Source organism: Chiloscyllium punctatum, chromosome 48, assembly GCF_047496795.1.
Source record: "Chiloscyllium punctatum isolate Juve2018m chromosome 48, sChiPun1.3, whole genome shotgun sequence".
Classification (NCBI taxonomy): Eukaryota; Metazoa; Chordata; class Chondrichthyes; order Orectolobiformes; family Hemiscylliidae; genus Chiloscyllium; species Chiloscyllium punctatum.
Genome location: NC_092786.1, coordinates 16,851,039 through 16,870,346, shown reverse-complemented (window position 1 = coordinate 16,870,346; position 19,308 = coordinate 16,851,039).

The following is a 19,308-nucleotide window of genomic DNA, read 5'->3' as shown; positions in this document are numbered from 1 at the left end:
ACAGAGGGTCTGAAACTGAGGGCGCGAAACCGAGGGCGCGAAACAGAGGGGCTGAAACAGAGGGCGCGAAACAGAGGGTCTGAAACAGGGGGCGCGAAACAGAGGGCGAGAAACAGAGGGGCTGAAACAGAGGGTCTGAAACAGAGGGCGCGAAACATAGGGTCTGAAACAGAGGGTCTGAAACAGAAGGTCTGAAACAGAGGACGAGAAACAGAGGGTCTGAAACAGAGGGTCTGAAACAGAGGGCGCGAAACAGAGGGCGAGAATCAGAGGGGCTGAAACGGAGGGTCTGAAACAGAGGTGCTGAAACACAGGGCGAGAAACAAAGGGTCTGAAACAAAGGGTCTGAAACAGAGGGGCTGAAACAGAGGGCGCGAAACACAGGGTCTGAAACAGAGGGCGCGGAACAGTGGGCGCGAAACAGAGGGCGCGAAACAGAGGGACTGAAACAGAGGGCGCGAAACAGAGGGTCTGAAACAGAGGGGCTGAAACAGAGGGGCTGAAACAGAGGGCGCGAAACAGAGGGTCTGAAACAGAGGGCGCGAAACAGAGGGTGAGAACCAGAGGGCAAGAAACAGAGGGGCTGAAACAGGGGGCGAGAAACGGAGGGTCTGAAACAGAGGGCGAGAAACAGAAGGGTTGAAACAGAGGGTGAGAAACAGAGTGCGAGAAAAAGAGGGGCTGAAACAGAGGGCGAGAAACAGAGGGGCTGAATCAGAGGGGCTTAAACAGAGGGTGAGAAACAGAGTGCGAGAAAAAGAGGGGCTGAAACAGAGGGCGAGAAACAGAGGGGCTGAATCAGAGGGGCTTAAACAGAGTGCGAGAAACAGAGAGGCTGAAAGAGTGGGGCTGAAACAGAGGGCGAGAAACAGCGGGGCTGAAACAGGGGGCGAGCAACGGAGGGGCTGAAACAGAGGGCGAGAAACAGAGGGGCTGAAACAGGGGGCGAGAAACGGAGGGTCTGAAACAGAGGGCGAGAAACAGAAGGGTTGAAGCAGAGGGTGAGAAACAGAGGGGCTGAAACAGGGGGCGAGAAACGGAGGGGCTGAAACAGAGGGCGAGAAACAGAAGGGTTGAAACAGAGGGTGAGAAACAGAGTGCGAGAAAAAGAGGGGCTGAAACAGAGGGCGAGAAACAGAGGGGCTGAATCAGAGGGGCTTAAACAGAGTGCGAGAAACAGAGAGGCTGAAAGAGTGGGGCTGAAACAGAGGGCGAGAAACAGCGGGGCTGAAACAGGGGGCGAGCAACGGAGGGGCTGAAACAGAGGGCGAGAAACAGAGGGGCTGAAGCAGAGGGTGAGAAACAGAGGGGCTAAAACAGAGGGCGAGAAACAGATGGGCTGAAACAGAGGGTGAGAAACAGAGGGGCTGAAACAGAGGGGCTGAAACAGAGGGCGAGAAACAGCGGGGCTGAAACAGAGGGTCTGAAACAGAGGGTGCGAAACAGAGGTGCTGAAACGAATGGTCTGAAACAGAGGGTCTGAAACAGAGGGGCTGAATCAGATGGTCTGAAACAGAGGGTCTGAAACAGAGGGCGCGAAACCGAGGGCGCGAAACAGAGGGGCTGAAACAGAGGGCGCGAAACAGAGGGGCTGAAACAGAGGGTCTGAAACAGAGGGGCTAAAACAGAGGGCGAGAAACAGATGGGCTGAAACAGAGGGGCTGAAACAAGGTGCGAGAAACAGAGCGGCTGAAACAGGGGGCGAGAAATGGAGGGTCTGAAACAGAGGGTCTGAAACAGAGGGTGCGAAACAGAGGTGCTGAAACGGATGGTCTGAAACAGAGGGTCTGAAACAGAGGGGCTGAATCAGATGGTCTGAAACAGAGGGTCTGAAACAGAGGGCGCGAAACCGAGGGCGCGAAACAGAGGGGCTGAAACAGAGGGCGCGAAACAGAGGGGCTGAAACAGAGGGTCTGAAACAGATGGGCTGTAATAGAGGGCGAGAAACAGAGGGTCTGAAACAGAGGGTCTGAAACAGAGGGCGCGGAACAGAGGGTCTGAAACAGAGGGTCTGAAACAGAGGGGCTGAAACAGAGGGGCTGAAACAGAGGGCGCGAAACATAGGGTCTGAAACAGAGGGCGCGAAACAGAGGGCGAGAAACAGAGGGGCTGAAACAGAGGGTCTGAATCAGAGGGCGCGAAACAGAGGGTCTGAAACAGAGGGTCTGAAACAGAGGGGCTGAAACAGAGGGGCTGAAACAGAGGGCGCGAAACATAGGGTCTGAAACAGAGGGTGCGAAACAGAGGGCGCGAAACAGAGGGCGAGAAACAGAGGGTCTGAAACAAAGGGTCTGAAACAGAGGGGCTGAAACAGAGGGGCTGAAACAGAGGGGCTGAAACAGAGGGAGCGAAACAGAGGGCGCGAAACAGAGGGGCTGAAACGGAGGGTCTGAAACAGAGGGTCTGAAACTGAGGGTCTGAAACAGAGGGCGCGGAACAGAGGGCGCGAAACAGAGGGCGCGAAACAGAGGGTCTGAAACAGAGGTTCTGAAACAGAGGGGCTGAAACAGATGGTGAGAAACAGAGGGTCTGAAACAGAGGGTCTGAAACATAGGGTGCGGAACACAGACCGCGAAACAGAGGGCGAGAAACAGAGGGTCTGAAACAGAGGGTCTGAAACAGAGGGTCTGAAACAGAGGGCGCGAAACAGAGGGTCTGAAACAGATGGCGCGAAACAGAGGGCGAGAAACAGATGGTCTGAAACAGAGGGGCTGAAACAGAGGGCGCGAAACAGAGGGCCCGAAACAGAGGGCGAGAAACAGAGGGTCTGAAACAAAGGGTCTGAAACAGAGGGGCTGAAACAGAGGGCGCGAAACACAGGGTCTGAAACAGAGGGCGCGAAACAGAGGGCGAGAAACAGAGGGGCTGAAACAGAGGGTCTGAAACAGAGGGCGCGTAACAGAGGGTCTGAAACAGAGGGTCTGAAACAGAGGGGCTGAAACAGAGGGGCTGAAACAGAGGACGAGAAACACAGTGTCTGAAACAGAGGGTGTGAAACAGAGGGCGCGAAACAGAGGGCGAGAATCAGAGGGGCTGAAACGGAGGGTCTGAAACAGAGGTGCTGAAACACAGGGCGAGAAACAAAGGGTCTGAAACAAAGGGTCTGAAACAGAGGGGCTGAAACAGTGGGCGCGAAACACAGGGTCTGAAACAGAGGGCGCGGAACAGTGGGCGCGAAACAGAGGGCGCGAAACAGAGGGACTGAAACAGAGGGCGCGAAACAGAGGGTCTGAAACAGAGGGTCTGAAACAGAGGGGCTGAAACAGAGGGGCTGAAACAGAGGGCGCGAAACAGAGGGTCTGAAACAGAGGGCGCGAAACAGAGGGTGAGAACCAGAGGGCAAGAAACAGAGGGGCTGAAACAGGGGGCGAGAAACGGAGGGTCTGAAACAGAGGGCGAGAAACAGAAGGGTTGAAGCAGAGGGTGAGAAACAGAGGGGCTGAAACAGGGGGCGAGAAACAGAGGGGCTGAAACAGAGGGCGAGAAACAGAAGGGTTGAAACAGAGGGTGAGAAACAGAGTGCGAGAAAAAGAGGGGCTGAAACAGAGGGCGAGAAACAGAGGGGCTGAATCAGAGGGGCTTAAACAGAGTGCGAGAAACAGAGAGGCTGAAAGAGTGGGGCTGAAACAGAGGGCGAGAAACAGCGGGGCTGAAACAGGGGGCGAGCAACGGAGGGGCTGAAACAGAGGGCGAGAAACAGAGGGGCTGAAGCAGAGGGTGAGAAACAGAGGGGCTAAAACAGAGGGCGAGAAACAGATGGGCTGAAACAGAGGGGCTGAAACAAGGTGCGAGAAACAGAGGGGCTGAAACAGGGGGCGAGAAATGGAGGGTCTGAAACAGAGGGTCTGAAACAGAGGGTGCGAAACAGAGGTGCTGAAACGAATGGTCTGAAACAGAGGGTCTGAAACAGAGGGGCTGAATCAGATGGTCTGAAACAGAGGGTCTGAAACAGAGGGCGCGAAACCGAGGGCGCGAAACAGAGGGGCTGAAACAGAGGGCGCGAAACAGAGGGGCTGAAACAGAGGGTCTGAAACAGAGGGGCTAAAACAGAGGGCGAGAAACAGATGGGCTGAAACAGAGGGGCTGAATCAAGGTGCGAGAAACAGAGGGGCTGAAACAGGGGGCGAGAAATGGAGGGTCTGAAACAGAGGGTCTGAAACAGAGGGTGCGAAACAGAGGTGCTGAAACGGATGGTCTGAAACAGAGGGTCTGAAACAGAGGGGCTGAATCAGATGGTCTGAAACAGAGGGTCTGAAACAGAGGGCGCGAAACCGAGGGCGCGAAACAGAGGGGCTGAAACAGAGGGCGCGAAACAGAGGGGCTGAAACAGAGGGTCTGAAACAGATGGGCTGTAATAGAGGGCGAGAAACAGAGGGTCTGAAACAGAGGGTCTGAAACAGAGGGCGCGGAACAGAGGGTCTGAAACAGAGGGTCTGAAACAGAGGGGCTGAAACAGAGGGGCTGAAACAGAGGGCGCGAAACATAGGGTCTGAAACAGAGGGCGCGAAACAGAGGGCGAGAAACAGAGGGGCTGAAACAGAGGGTCTGAATCAGAGGGCGCGAAACAGAGGGTCTGAAACAGAGGGTCTGAAACAGAGGGGCTGAAACAGAGGGCGCGAAACATAGGGTCTGAAACAGAGGGTGCGAAACAGAGGGCGCGAAACAGAGGGCGAGAAACAGAGGGTCTGAAACAAAGGGTCTGAAACAGAGTGTCTGAAACAGAGGGGCTGAAACAGAGGGGCTGAAACAGAGGGCCAGAAACAGAGGGTCTGAAACAGAGGGTCTGAAACAGAGGGAGCGAAACAGAGGGCGCGAAACAGAGGGGCTGAAACGGAGGGTCTGAAACAGAGGGTCTGAAACAGATGGGCTGTAATAGAGGGCGAGAAACAGAGGGTCTGAAACAGAGGGTCTGAAACAGAGGGCGCGGAACAGAGGATCTGAAACAGAGGGTCTGAAACAGAGGGGCTGAAACAGAGGGGCTGAAACAGAGGGCGCGAAACATAGGGTCTGAAACAGAGGGCGCGAAACAGAGGGCGAGAAACAGAGGGGCTGAAACAGAGGGTCTGAATCAGAGGGCGCGAAACAGAGGGTCTGAAACAGAGGGTCTGAAACAGAGGGGCTGAAACAGAGGGGCTGAAACAGAGGGCGCGAAACATAGGGTCTGAAACAGAGGGTGCGAAACAGAGGGCGCGAAACAGAGGGCGAGAAACAGAGGGTCTGAAACAAAGGGTCTGAAACAGAGGGGCTGAAACAGAGGGGCTGAAACAGAGGGGCTAAAACAGAGGGTGAGAAACAGAGTGCGAGAAACAGAGGGGCTGAAACAGAGGGCGAGAAACAGAGGGTCTGAAACAGAGGGCGCGAAACAGAGGGGCTGAAACGGAGGGTCTGAAACAGAGGGTCTGAAACAGAGGGCGAGAAACAGCGGGGCTGAAACAGAGGGGCTGAAATAGAGGGCGAGAAACAGAGGGTCTGAAACAGAGGGGCTGAAACAGAGGGTGAGAAACAGAGGGCGAGAAACAGAGGTCAAGAAACAGAGGGGCTGAAACAGAGGGGCTGAATTAGAGGGCGAGAAACAGAGGGGCTGAAACAGAGGAGCTGAAACAGTTTGGCGGAAACATTTTGTGAGAAACAGAGGGCGAGAAACAGAGAGCGAGAAACAGAGTGGCTGAAACATAGGGGCTGAAACAGAGTGCAAGAAACAGAGGGCGAGAAACACAGGGGATGAAACAGAGGGGCTGAATCAGAGGGCGAGAAACGGAGGGGCTGAAACAGAGGGCGAGAAACAGAAGGGTTGAAACAGAGGGTGAGAAACAGAGTGCGAGAAAAAGAGGGGCTGAAACAGAGGGCGAGAAACAGAGGGGCTGAAACAGAGGGGCTTAAACAGAGGGCGAGAAACAGAGGGGCTGAAACAGAGGGGCTGAAACAGAGGGCGAGAAACAGCGGGGCTGAAACAGGGGGCGAGCAACGGAGGGGCTGAAACAGAGGGCGATAAACAGAGGGGCTGACGCAGAGGGTGAGAAACAGAGGGGCTGAAACAGAGGGGCTAAAACAGAGGGTGAGAAACAGAGTGCGAGAAACAGAGGGGCTGAAACAGAGGGCGAGAAACAGAGGGTCTGAAACAGAGGGCGCGAAACAGAGGGGCTGAAACGGAGGGTCTGAAACAGAGGGTCTGAAACAGAGGGCGAGAAACAGCGGGGCTGAAACAGAGGGGCTGAAATAGAGGGCGAGAAACAGAGGGTCTGAAACAGAGGGGCTGAAACAGAGGGCGAGAAACAGAGGGCGAGAAACAGAGGTCAAGAAACAGAGGAGCTGAAACAGAGGGGCTGAATCAGAGGGCGAGAAACAGAGGGGCTGAAACAGAGGAGCTGAAATAGTTTGGCGGAAACATTTTGTGAGAAACAGAGGGCGAGAAACAGAGAGCGAGAAACAGAGTGGCTGAAACATAGGGGCTGAAACAGAGTGCAAGAAACAGAGGGCGAGAAACACAGGGGATGAAACAGAGGGGCTGAATCAGAGGGCGAGAAACGGAGGGGCTGAAACAGAGGGCGAGAAACAGAAGGGTTGAAACAGAGGGTGAGAAACAGAGTGCGAGAAAAAGAGGGGCTGAAACAGAGGGCGAGAAACAGAGGGGCTGAAACAGAGGGGCTTAAACAGAGGGCGAGAAACAGAGGGGCTGAAACAGAGGGGCTGAAACAGAGGGCGAGAAACAGCGGGGCTGAAACAGGGGGCGAGCAACGGAGGGGCTGAAACAGAGGGCGATAAACAGAGGGGCTGACGCAGAGGGTGAGAAACAGAGGGGCTGAAACAGAGGGGCTAAAACAGAGGGTGAGAAACAGAGTGCGAGAAACAGAGGGGCTGAAACAGAGGGCGAGAAACAGAGGGTCTGAAACAGAGGGCGCGAAACAGAGGGGCTGAAACGGAGGGTCTGAAACAGAGGGTCTGAAACAGAGGGCGAGAAACAGCGGGGCTGAAACAGAGGGGCTGAAATAGAGGGCGAGAAACAGAGGGTCTGAAACAGAGGGGCTGAAACAGAGGGCGAGAAACAGAGGGCGAGAAACAGAGGTCAAGAAACAGAGGGTCTGAAACAGAGGGGCTGAATCAGAGGGCGAGAAACAGAGGGGCTGAAACAGAGGAGCTGAAACAGTTTGGCGGAAACATTTTGTGAGAAACAGAGGGCGAGAAACAGAGAGCGAGAAACAGAGTGGCTGAAACATAGGGGCTGAAACAGAGTGCAAGAAACAGAGGGCGAGAAACACAGGGGATGAAACAGAGGGGCTGAATCAGAGGGCGAGAAACGGAGGGGCTGAAACAGAGGGCGAGAAACAGAAGGGTTGAAACAGAGGGTGAGAAACAGAGTGCGAGAAAAAGAGGGGCTGAAACAGAGGGCGAGAAACAGAGGGGCTGAAACAGAGGGGCTTAAACAGAGGGCGAGAAACAGAGGGGCTGAAACAGAGGGGCTGAAACAGAGGGCGAGAAACAGCGGGGCTGAAACAGGGGGCGAGCAACGGAGGGGCTGAAACAGAGGGCGATAAACAGAGGGGCTGAAGCAGAGGGTGAGAAACAGAGGGGCTGAAACAGAGGGGCTAAAACAGAGGGTGAGAAACAGAGTGCGAGAAACAGAGGGGCTGAAACAGAGGGCGAGAAACAGAGGGTCTGAAACAGAGGGCGAGAAACAGAGGGGCTGAAACAGAGGGCGAGAAACAGATGGGCTGAAACAGAGGGGCTGAAATAGAGGGGCTGAAACAAGGTGCGAGAAACAGAGGGGCTGAAACAGGGGGCGAGAAATGGAGGGTCTGAAACAGAGGGTCTGAAACAGAGGGTGCGAAACAGAGGTGCTGAAACGGATGGTCTGAAACAGAGGGTCTGAAACAGAGGGGCTGAATCAGATGGTCTGAAACAGAGGGTCTGAAACAGAGGACGCGAAACCGAGGGCGCGAAACAGAGGGGCTGAAACAGAGGGCGCGAAACAGAGGGTCTGAAACAGAGGGTCTGAAACAGAGGGTCTGAAACAGAGGGCGCGGAACAGAGGGCGCGAAACAGAGGGCGCGAAACAGAGGGGCTGAATCAGAGGGCGCGAAACAGAGGGTCTGAAACAGAGGGTATGAAACAGAGGGGCTGAAACAGAGGGCGCGAAACATAGGGTCTGAAACAGAGGGCACGAAACAGAGGGCGAGAAACAGAGGGGCTGAAACAGAGGGTCTGAAACAGAGGGCGAGAAACAGAGGGTCTGAAACAGAGGGTCTGAAACAGAGGGGCTGAAACAGAGGGGCTGAAACAGAGGGCCAGAAACAGAGGGTCTGAAACAGAGGGAGCGAAACAGAGGGCGCGAAACAGAGGCACTGAAACGGAGGGTCTGAAACAGAGTGTCTGAAACAGAGGGCGAGAAACAGAGGGTCTGAAACAGAGGGTCTGAAACAGAGGGTCTGAAACAGAGGGCGCGAAACAGAGGGCGCGAAACAGAGGGGCTGAAACAGAGGGTCTGAAACAGAGGGAGCGAAACAGAGGGGGTGAAACAGAGGGGCTGAAACGGAGGGTCTGAAACAGAGGGGCTGAAACAGAGGGCGAGAAACAGGGGGTCTGAAACAGAAGGTCTGAAACAGAGGGCGCGGAACAGAGGGCGCGAAACAGAGGGCGCGAAACAGAGGGGCTGAAAGAGAGGGCGCGAAACAGAGGGTCTGAAACAGAGTGTCTGAAACAGAGGGTCTGAAACAGAGGGCGCGAAACAGAGGGTCTGAAACAGAGGGCGCGAAACAGAGGGCGAGAAACAGAGGGGCTGAAACAGAGGGCGCGAAACAGAGGGTCTGAAACAGGGGGCGCGAAACAGAGGGCAAGAAACAGAGGGGCTGAAACAGAGGGTCTGAAACAGAGGGCGCGAAACCGAGGGCGCGGAACAGAGGGGCTGAAACAGGGGGCGCGAAACAGAGGGCGAGAAACAGAGGGGCTGAAACAGAGGGTCTGAAACAGAGGGCGCGAAACATAGGGCCTGAAACAGAGTGTCCGAAACAGAGGGCGAGAAACAGAGGGTCTGAAACAGAGGGTCTGAAACAGATGGCGCGAAACAGAGGGCACGAAACAGAGGGGCTGAAACAGAGGGCACGAAACAGAGGGTCTGAAACAGAGGGGCTGAAACAGAGGGCGAGAAACTGAGGGTCTGAAACTGAGGGTCTGAAACAGAGGGCGCGGAACAGAGGGCGCGAAACAGAGGGCGCGAAACAGAGGGGCTGAAACAGAGGGCGCGAAACAGAGGGTCTGAAACAGAGGGCGCGGAACAGAGGGTCTGAAACAGAGGGTCTGAAACAGAGGGGCTGAAACAGAGGGGCTGAAACAGAGGGCGCGAAACATAGGGTCTGAAACAGAGGGCGCGAAACAGAGGGCGAGAAACAGAGGGGCTGAAACAGAGGGGCTGAAACAGAGGGTCTGAAACAGAGGGCGCGAAATAGAGGGTCTGAAACAGAGGGGCTGAAACAGAGGGCCAGAAAGAGAGGGTCTGAAACAGAGGGTCTTAAACAGAGGGAGCGAAACAGAGGGCGCGAAACAGAGGGGCTGAAACGGAGGGTCTGAAACAGAGGGTCTGAAACAGAGGGCGAGAAACAGCGGGGCTGAAACAGAGGGGCTGAAATAGAGGGCGAGAAACAGAGGGTCTGAAACAGAGGGGCTGAAACAGAGGGCGAGAAACAGAGGGCGAGAAACAGAGGTCAAGAAACAGAGGGGCTGAAACAGAGGTCAAGAAACAGAGGGGCTGAAACAGAGGGGCTGAATCAGTGGGCGAGAAACAGAGGGGCTGAAACAGAGGAGCTGAAACAGTTTGGCGGAAACATTTTGTGAGAAACAGAGGGCGAGAAACAGAGAGCGAGAAACAGAGTGGCTGAAACATAGGGGCTGAAACAGAGTGCAAGAAACAGAGGGCGAGAAACAGAGGGGATGAAACAGAGGGGCTGAATCAGAGGGCGAGAAACGGAGGGGCTGAAACAGAGGGCGAGAAACAGAAGGGTTGAAACAGAGGGTGAGAAACAGAGTGCGAGAAAAAGAGGGGCTGAAACAGAGGGTGAGAAACAGAGGGGCTGAAACAGAGGGGCTTAAACAGAGGGTGAGAAACAGAGGGGCTGAAACAGAGGGGCTGAAACAGAGGGCGAGAAACAGCGGGGCTGAAACAGGGGGCGAGCAACGGAGGGGCTGAAACAGAGGGCGATAAACAGAGGGGCTGAAGCAGAGGGTGAGAAACAGAGGGGCTGAAACAGAGGGGCTAAAACAGAGGGTGAGAAACAGAGTGCGAGAAACAGAGGGGCTGAAACAGAGGGCGAGAAACAGAGGGTCTGAAACAGAGGGCGAGAAACAGAGGGGCTGAAACAGAGGGCGAGAAACAGATGGGCTGAAACGGAGGGGCTGAAATAGAGGGGCTGAAACAAGGTGCGAGAAACAGAGGGGCTGAAACAGGGGGCGAGAAATGGAGGGTCTGAAACAGAGGGTCTGAAACAGAGGGTGCGAAACAGAGGTGCTGAAACGGATGGTCTGAAACAGAGGGTCTGAAACAGAGGGGCTGAATCAGATGGTCTGAAACAGAGGGTCTGAAACAGAGGACGCGAAACCGAGGGCGCGAAACAGAGGGGCTGAAACAGAGGGCGCGAAACAGAGGGTCTGAAACAGAGGGTCTGAAACAGAGGGTCTGAAACAGAGGGCGCGGAACAGAGGGCGCGAAACAGAGGGCGCGAAACAGAGGGGCTGAATCAGAGGGCGCGAAACAGAGGGTCTGAAACAGAGGGTATGAAACAGAGGGGCTGAAACAGAGGGCGCGAAACATAGGGTCTGAAACAGAGGGCACGAAACAGAGGGCGAGAAACAGAGGGGCTGAAACAGAGGGTCTGAAACAGAGGGCGAGAAACAGAGGGTCTGAAACAGAGGGTCTGAAACAGAGGGGCTGAAACAGAGGGGCTGAAACAGAGGGCCAGAAACAGAGGGTCTGAAACAGAGGGAGCGAAACAGAGGGCGCGAAACAGAGGCACTGAAACGGAGGGTCTGAAACAGAGTGTCTGAAACAGAGGGCAAGAAACAGAGGGTCTGAAACAGAGGGTCTGAAACAGAGGGTCTGAAACAGAGGGCGCGAAACAGAGGGCGCGAAACAGAGGGGCTGAAACAGAGGGTCTGAAACAGAGGGAGCGAAACAGAGGGGGTGAAACAGAGGGGCTGAAACGGAGGGTCTGAAACAGAGGGGCTGAAACAGAGGGCGAGAAACAGGGGGTCTGAAACAGAAGGTCTGAAACAGAGGGCGCGGAACAGAGGGCGCGAAACAGAGGGCGCGAAACAGAGGGGCTGAAAGAGAGGGCGCGAAACAGAGGGTCTGAAACAGAGTGTCTGAAACAGAGGGTCTGAAACAGAGGGCGCGAAACAGAGGGTCTGAAACAGAGGGCGCGAAACAGAGGGCGAGAAACAGAGGGGCTGAAACAGAGGGCGCGAAACAGAGGGTCTGAAACAGGGGGCGCGAAACAGAGGGCAAGAAACAGAGGGGCTGAAACAGAGGGTCTGAAACAGAGGGCGCGAAACCGAGGGCGCGGAACAGAGGGGCTGAAACAGGGGGCGCGAAACAGAGGGCGAGAAACAGAGGGGCTGAAACAGAGGGTCTGAAACAGAGGGCGCGAAACATAGGGCCTGAAACAGAGTGTCCGAAACAGAGGGCGAGAAACAGAGGGTCTGAAACAGAGGGTCTGAAACAGATGGCGCGAAACAGAGGGCACGAAACAGAGGGGCTGAAACAGAGGGCACGAAACAGAGGGTCTGAAACAGAGGGGCTGAAACAGAGGGCGAGAAACTGAGGGTCTGAAACTGAGGGTCTGAAACAGAGGGCGCGGAACAGAGGGCGCGAAACAGAGGGCGCGAAACAGAGGGGCTGAAACAGAGGGCGCGAAACAGAGGGTCTGAAACAGAGGGCGCGGAACAGAGGGTCTGAAACAGAGGGTCTGAAACAGAGGGGCTGAAACAGAGGGGCTGAAACAGAGGGCGCGAAACATAGGGTCTGAAACAGAGGGCGCGAAACAGAGGGCGAGAAACAGAGGGGCTGAAACAGAGGGGCTGAAACAGAGGGTCTGAAACAGAGGGCGCGAAATAGAGGGTCTGAAACAGAGGGGCTGAAACAGAGGGCCAGAAAGAGAGGGTCTGAAACAGAGGGTCTTAAACAGAGGGAGCGAAACAGAGGGCGCGAAACAGAGGGGCTGAAACGGAGGGTCTGAAACAGAGGGTCTGAAACAGAGGGCGAGAAACAGCGGGGCTGAAACAGAGGGGCTGAAATAGAGGGCGAGAAACAGAGGGTCTGAAACAGAGGGGCTGAAACAGAGGGCGAGAAACAGAGGGCGAGAAACAGAGGTCAAGAAACAGAGGGGCTGAAACAGAGGTCAAGAAACAGAGGGGCTGAAACAGAGGGGCTGAATCAGTGGGCGAGAAACAGAGGGGCTGAAACAGAGGAGCTGAAACAGTTTGGCGGAAACATTTTGTGAGAAACAGAGGGCGAGAAACAGAGAGCGAGAAACAGAGTGGCTGAAACATAGGGGCTGAAACAGAGTGCAAGAAACAGAGGGCGAGAAACAGAGGGGATGAAACAGAGGGGCTGAATCAGAGGGCGAGAAACGGAGGGGCTGAAACAGAGGGCGAGAAACAGAAGGGTTGAAACAGAGGGTGAGAAACAGAGTGCGAGAAAAAGAGGGGCTGAAACAGAGGGTGAGAAACAGAGGGGCTGAAACAGAGGGGCTTAAACAGAGGGTGAGAAACAGAGGGGCTGAAACAGAGGGGCTGAAACAGAGGGCGAGAAACAGCGGGGCTGAAACAGGGGGCGAGCAACGGAGGGGCTGAAACAGAGGGCGATAAACAGAGGGGCTGAAGCAGAGGGTGAGAAACAGAGGGGCTGAAACAGAGGGGCTAAAACAGAGGGTGAGAAACAGAGTGCGAGAAACAGAGGGGCTGAAACAGAGGGCGAGAAACAGAGGGTCTGAAACAGAGGGCGAGAAACAGAGGGGCTGAAACAGAGGGCGAGAAACAGATGGGCTGAAACGGAGGGGCTGAAATAGAGGGGCTGAAACAAGGTGCGAGAAACAGAGGGGCTGAAACAGGGGGCGAGAAATGGAGGGTCTGAAACAGAGGGTCTGAAACAGAGGGTGCGAAACAGAGGTGCTGAAACGGATGGTCTGAAACAGAGGGTCTGAAACAGAGGGGCTGAATCAGATGGTCTGAAACAGAGGGTCTGAAACAGAGGGCGCGAAACCGAGGGCGCGAAACAGAGGGGCTGAAACAGAGGGCGCGAAACAGAGGGTCTGAAACAGAGGGTCTGAAACAGATGGGCTGTAACAGAGGGCGAGAAACAGAGGGTCTGAAACAGAGGGTCTGAAACAGAGGGCGAGAAACAGAGGGTCTGAAACAGAGGGCGAGAAACAGAGGGGCTGAAACAGAGGGCGAGAAACAGAGGGTCTGAAACAGAGGGCGAGAAACAGAGGGGCTGAAACAGAGGGCGAGAAACAGATGGGCTGAAACGGAGGGGCTGAAATAGAGGGGCTGAAACAAGGTGCGAGAAACAGAGGGGCTGAAACAGGGGGCGAAAAATGGAGGGTCTGAAACAGAGGGTCTGAAACAGAGGGTGCGAAACAGAGGTGCTGAAACGGATGGTCTGAAACAGAGGGTCTGAAACAGAGGGGCTGAATCAGATGGTCTGAAACAGAGGGTCTGAAACAGAGGGCGCGAAACCGAGGGCGCGAAACAGAGGGGCTGAAACAGAGGGCGCGAAACAGAGGGTCTGAAACAGAGGGTCTGAAACAGATGGGCTGTAACAGAGGGCGAGAAACAGAGGGTCTGAAACAGAGGGTCTGAAACAGAGGGCGCGGAACAGAGGGCGCGAAACAGAGGGCGCGAAACAGAGGGGCTGAATCAGAGGGCGCGAAACAGAGGGTCTGAAACAGAGGGTATGAAACAGAGGGGCTGAAACAGAGGGCGCGAAACATAGGGTCTGAAACAGAGGGTCTGAAACAGAGGGGCTGAAACAGAGGGGCTGAAACAGAGGGCCAGAAACAGAGGGCCAGAAACAGAGGGTCTGAAACAGAGGGTCTGAAACAGAGGGTCTGAAACAGAGGGCGCGAAACAGAGGGTCTGAAACAGAGGGTCTGAAACAGAGGGTCTGAAACAGAGGGCGCGAAATAGAGGGCGCGAAACAGAGGGTCTGAAACAGAGGGTCTGAAACAGAGGGAGCAAAACAGAGGGGGCGAAACAGAGGGGCTGAAACGGAGGGTCTGAAACAGAGGGGCTGAAACAGAAGGCGAGAAACAGAGGGTCTGAAACAGAGGGTCTGAAACAGAGGGCGCGGAACAGAGGGCGCGAAACAGAGGGCGCGAAACAGAGGGGCTGAAACAGAGGGCGAGAAACAGAGGGTCTGAAACAGAGGGCGCGAAACAGAGGGGCTGAAACGGAGGGTCTGAAACAGAGGGTCTGAAACAGAGGGCGAGAAACAGCGGGGCTGAAACAGAGGGGCTGAAATAGAGGGCGAGAAACAGAGGGTCTGAAACAGAGGGGCTGAAACAGAGGGCGAGAAACAGAGGGCGAGAAACAGAGGTCAAGAAACAGAGGGGCTGAAACAGAGCGGCTGAATCAGAGGGCGAGAAACAGAGGGGCTGAAACAGAGGAGCTGAAATAGTTTGGCGGAAACATTTTGTGAGAAACAGAGGGCGAGAAACAGAGAGCGAGAAACAGAGTGGCTGAAACATAGGGGCTGAAACAGAGTGCAAGAAACAGAGGGCGAGAAACACAGGGGATGAAACAGAGGGGCTGAATCAGAGGGCGAGAAACGGAGGGGCTGAAACAGAGGGCGAGAAACAGAAGGGTTGAAACAGAGGGTGAGAAACAGAGTGCGAGAAAAAGAGGGGCTGAAACAGAGGGCGAGAAACAGAGGGGCTGAAACAGAGGGGCTTAAACAGAGGGCGAGAAACAGAGGGGCTGAAACAGAGGGGCTGAAACAGAGGGCGAGAAACAGCGGGGCTGAAACAGGGGGCGAGCAACGGAGGGGCTGAAACAGAGGGCGATAAACAGAGGGGCTGACGCAGAGGGTGAGAAACAGAGGGGCTGAAACAGAGGGGCTAAAACAGAGGGTGAGAAACAGAGTGCGAGAAACAGAGGGGCTGAAACAGAGGGCGAGAAACAGAGGGTCTGAAACAGAGGGCGCGAAACAGAGGGGCTGAAACGGAGGGTCTGAAACAGAGGGTCTGAAACAGAGGGCGAGAAACAGCGGGGCTGAAACAGAGGGGCTGAAATAGAGGGCGAGAAACAGAGGGTCTGAAACAGAGGGGCTGAAACAGAGGGCGAGAAACAGAGGGCGAGAAACAGAGGTCAAGAAACAGAGGGTCTGAAACAGAGGGGCTGAATCAGAGGGCGAGAAACAGAGGGGCTGAAACAGAGGAGCTGAAACAGTTTGGCGGAAACATTTTGTGAGAAACAGAGGGCGAGAAACAGAGAGCGAGAAACAGAGTGGCTGAAACATAGGGGCTGAAACAGAGTGCAAGAAACAGAGGGCGAGAAACACAGGGGATGAAACAGAGGGGCTGAATCAGAGGGCGAGAAACGGAGGGGCTGAAACAGAGGGCGAGAAACAGAAGGGTTGAAACAGAGGGTGAGAAACAGAGTGCGAGAAAAAGAGGGGCTGAAACAGAGGGCGAGAAACAGAGGGGCTGAAACAGAGGGGCTTAAACAGAGGGCGAGAAACAGAGGGGCTGAAACAGAGGGGCTGAAACAGAGGGCGAGAAACAGCGGGGCTGAAACAGGGGGCGAGCAACGGAGGGGCTGAAACAGAGGGCGATAAACAGAGGGGCTGAAGCAGAGGGTGAGAAACAGAGGGGCTGAAACAGAGGGGCTAAAACAGAGGGTGAGAAACAGAGTGCGAGAAACAGAGGGGCTGAAACAGAGGGCGAGAAACAGAGGGTCTGAAACAGAGGGCGAGAAACAGAGGGTCTGAAACAGAGGGTCTGAAACAGATGGGCTGTAACAGAGGGCGAGAAACAGAGGGTCTGAAACAGAGGGCGAGAAACAGAGGGGCTGAAACAGAGGGCGAGAAACAGATGGGTTGAAACAGAGGGGCTGAAATAGAGGGGCTGAAACAAGGTGCGAGAAACAGAGGGGCTGAAACAGGGGGCGAGAAATGGAGGGTCTGAAACAGAGGGTCTGAAACAGAGGGTGCGAAACAGAGGTGCTGAAACGGATGGTCTGAAACAGAGGGTCTGAAACAGAGGGGCTGAATCAGATGGTCTGAAACAGAGGGTCTGAAACAGAGGACGCGAAACCGAGGGCGCGAAACAGAGGGGCTGAAACAGAGGGCGCGAAACAGAGGGTCTGAAACAGAGGGTCTGAAACAGAGGGTCTGAAACAGAGGGCGCGGAACAGAGGGCGCGAAACAGAGGGCGCGAAACAGAGGGGCTGAATCAGAGGGCGCGAAACAGAGGGTCTGAAACAGAGGGTATGAAACAGAGGGGCTGAAACAGAGGGCGCGAAACATAGGGTCTGAAACAGAGGGCACGAAACAGAGGGCGAGAAACAGAGGGGCTGAAACAGAGGGTCTGAAACAGAGGGCGAGAAACAGAGGGTCTGAAACAGAGGGTCTGAAACAGAGGGGCTGAAACAGAGGGGCTGAAACAGAGGGCCAGAAACAGAGGGTCTGAAACAGAGGGAGCGAAACAGAGGGCGCGAAACAGAGGCACTGAAACGGAGGGTCTGAAACAGAGTGTCTGAAACAGAGGGCGAGAAACAGAGGGTCTGAAACAGAGGGTCTGAAACAGAGGGTCTGAAACAGAGGGCGCGAAACAGAGGGCGCGAAACAGAGGGGCTGAAACAGAGGGTCTGAAACAGAGGGAGCGAAACAGAGGGGGCGAAACAGAGGGGCTGAAACGGAGGGTCTGAAACAGAGGGGCTGAAACAGAGGGCGAGAAACAGGGGGTCTGAAACAGAAGGTCTGAAACAGAGGGCGCGGAACAGAGGGCGCGAAACAGAGGGCGCGAAACAGAGGGGCTGAAAGAGAGGGCGCGAAACAGAGGGTCTGAAACAGAGTGTCTGAAACAGAGGGTCTGAAACAGAGGGCGCGAAACAGAGGGTCTGAAACAGAGGGCGCGAAACAGAGGGCGAGAAACAGAGGGGCTGAAACAGAGGGCGCGAAACAGAGGGTCTGAAACAGGGGGCGCGAAACAGAGGGCAAGAAACAGAGGGGCTGAAACAGAGGGTCTGAAACAGAGGGCGCGAAACCGAGGGCGCGGAACAGAGGGGCTGAAACAGGGGGCGCGAAACAGAGGGCGAGAAACAGAGGGGCTGAAACAGAGGGTCTGAAACAGAGGGCGCGAAACATAGGGCCTGAAACAGAGTGTCCGAAACAGAGGGCGAGAAACAGAGGGTCTGAAACAGAGGGTCTGAAACAGATGGCGCGAAACAGAGGGCACGAAACAGAGGGGCTGAAACAGAGGGCACGAAACAGAGGGTCTGAAACAGAGGGGCTGAAACAGAGGGCGAGAAACTGAGGGTCTGAAACTGAGGGTCTGAAACAGAGGGCGCGGAACAGAGGGCGCGAAACAGAGGGCGCGAAACAGAGGGGCTGAAACAGAGGGCGCGAAACAGAGGGTCTGAAACAGAGGGCGCGGAACAGAGGGTCTGAAACAGAGGGTCTGAAACAGAGGGGCTGAAACAGAGGGGCTGAAACAGAGGGCGCGAAACATAGGGTCTGAAACAGAGGGCGCGAAACAGAGGGCGAGAAACAGAGGGTCTGAAACAGAGGGGCTGAAACAGAGGGTCTGAAACAGAGGGCGCGAAATAGAGGGTCTGAAACAGAGGGGCTGAAACAGAGGGCCAGAAAGAGAGGGTCTGAAACAAAGGGTCTTAAACAGAGGGAGCGAAACAGAGGGCGCGAAACAGAGGGGCTGAAACGGAGGGTCTGAAACAGAGGGTCTGAAACAGAGGGCGAGAAACAGCGGGGCTGAAACAGAGGGGCTGAAATAGAGGGCGAGAAACAGAGGGTCTGAAACAGAGGGGCTGAAACAGAGGGCGAGAAACAGAGGGCGAGAAACAGAGGTCAAGAAACAGAGGGGCTGAAACAGAGGGGCTGAATCAGTGGGCGAGAAACAGAGGGGCTGAAACAGAGGAGCTGAAACAGTTTGGCGGAAACATTTTGTGAGAAACAGAGGGCGAGAAACAGAGAGCGAGAAACAGAGTGGCTGAAACATAGGGGCTGAAACAGAGTGCAAGAAACAGAGGGCGAGAAACACAGGGGATGAAACAGAGGGGCTGAATCAGAGGGCGAGAAACGGAGGGGCTGAAACAGAGGGCGAGAAACAGAAGGGTTGAAACAGAGGGTGAGAAACAGAGTGCGAGAAAAAGAGGGGCTGAAACAGAGGGTGAGAAACAGAGGGGCTGAAACAGAGGGGCTTAAACAGAGGGTGAGAAACAGAGGGGCTGAAACAGAGGGGCTGAAACAGAGGGCGAGAAACAGCGGGGCTGAAACAGGGGGCGAGCAACGGAGGGGCTGAAACAGAGGGCGATAAACAGAGGGGCTGAAGCAGAGGGTGAGAAACAGAGGGGCTGAAACAGAGGGGCTAAAACAGAGGGTGAGAAACAGAGTGCGAGAAACAGAGGGGCTGAAACAGAGGGCGAGAAACAGAGGGTCTGAAACAGAGGGCGAGAAACAGAGGGGCTGAAACAGAGGGCGAGAAACAGATGGGCTGAAACGGAGGGGCTGAAATAGAGGGGCTGAAACAAGGTGCGAGAAACAGAGGGGCTGAAACAGGGGGCGAGAAATGGAGGGTCTGAAACAGAGGGTCTGAAACAGAGGGTGCGAAACAGAGGTGCTGAAACGGATGGTCTGAAACAGAGGGTCTGAAACAGAGGGGCTGAATCAGATGGTCTGAAACAGAGGGTCTGAAACAGAGGGCGCGAAACCGAGGGCGCGAAACAGAGGGGCTGAAACAGAGGGCGCGAAACAGAGGGTCTGAAACAGAGGGTCTGAAACAGATGGGCTGTAACAGAGGGCGAGAAACAGAGGGTCTGAAACAGAGGGTCTGAAACAGAGGGCGAGAAACAGAGGGTCTGAAACAGAGGGCGAGAAACAGAGGGGCTGAAACAGAGGGCGAGAAACAGAGGGTCTGAAACAGAGGGCGAGAAACAGAGGGGCTGAAACAGAGGGCGAGAAACAGATGGGCTGAAACGGAGGGGCTGAAATAGAGGGGCTGAAACAAGGTGCGAGAAACAGAGGGGCTGAAACAGGGGGCGAAAAATGGAGGGTCTGAAACAGAGGGTCTGAAACAGAGGGTGCGAAAC